At 29.6% G+C, this 1,175-nt stretch overlaps 1 long non-coding RNA gene across 1 annotated transcript in view; it reads right to left on the minus strand.

Moving 5' to 3' along the window:
• The window catches only part of LOC110265595, a 22,644-nt gene that overhangs the window by 19,788 nt on the left and 1,681 nt on the right, over positions 1-1,175 (minus strand). The gene's annotated exons all lie outside the window — the stretch shown is intronic.

Here is a 1,175-nt window from a genome sequence, read left to right on the forward strand (position 1 = left end):
TAATAATTAAAACATAAAAATATAACATCGCTAAATAAATCATAATTTAAATAATCTTAATAAAGAAGTAATAAATTTTATAAAGCTCGTACATTTTTATTATGTAATTGAAACATTTGAAAATGTTTGAGAATTTGATAAATAAAGCTTATACTAGCTAAAGTCCTTCTTATATATATATGGATCTGAGCCAAAAGAAGGGGTGGCATTAGCTAGTAGTTAATTAAATTCAAATTAAAACACTTTGATAATCGTAATAAAGTCCTAAATATAACTAACAGTGCAGTACAGTTGTGCATGGAAGAGAAAATAAACAATAATGGTGAAGGCTTGTTATTGGGATATGACGAAATGAATGCACGTAATAGTTTTCCTAATGGCTCCAACCTCGTCCAAGAATAATGATACATGACAACATAATTAAGATATGATATATATAAATTTGACATGTTGCTCCGATCCATTACGTACATTGCTCTCAAATTGAAATACAAATATATGTAAAGTGCCACAAATTACATGTATTTGATACTTATTAATTAAGACAATGAGGAATGCTAGGGCCAGCAACTTTTGTGATTTGTAGTCATCAAGTAACCATCAATGATGGTTTTAATGGTGTGAGATTGGTGTGAGATTTCATTCAATGACTCACTTTTTTTTTTGTTGGTTATATTATATACTGGTCAGAATTTAACAAAGTTGTTGGTCCCTAGACTTTTTTATAAGACAACAGCAAGCGTTATACAAAACAGCATATTAAGTTCTTTGTTTTTTTTTTTTTTTTTTATGGACATGGACCTAAAGTTCTTATAATCAATCTGATTATACATGGGTCCCTGGTCCTTACCAATTACCATATGGATGTGTAATGTGTTTATTGATTCAGGCTCATGGGTCATCTCTATCAATAACATGATATAGTTATGGTGATTAGTTTGTTTCATGTTGATACTTGAGAGATTGGGTCACTTTCGGTTAAGGCCAGTTTTGATCTATCTCTGGGTTCTTTCATATCAAACTCTGAGGCCCATGGCATATTTAATATTGTGGCATACTGGCATGCCTTATTATCATTCATCTAGTACTCTTTGAAATTTCAAAGATAAATTATCTTCTCTTATGTATTATCGTATAATTTACTCTTTAATTTTAAAAAAAGTATCTGAACAATT

Source organism: Arachis ipaensis, chromosome B08 (assembly GCF_000816755.2).
Source record: "Arachis ipaensis cultivar K30076 chromosome B08, Araip1.1, whole genome shotgun sequence".
Taxonomy (NCBI): Eukaryota; Viridiplantae; Streptophyta; class Magnoliopsida; order Fabales; family Fabaceae; genus Arachis; species Arachis ipaensis.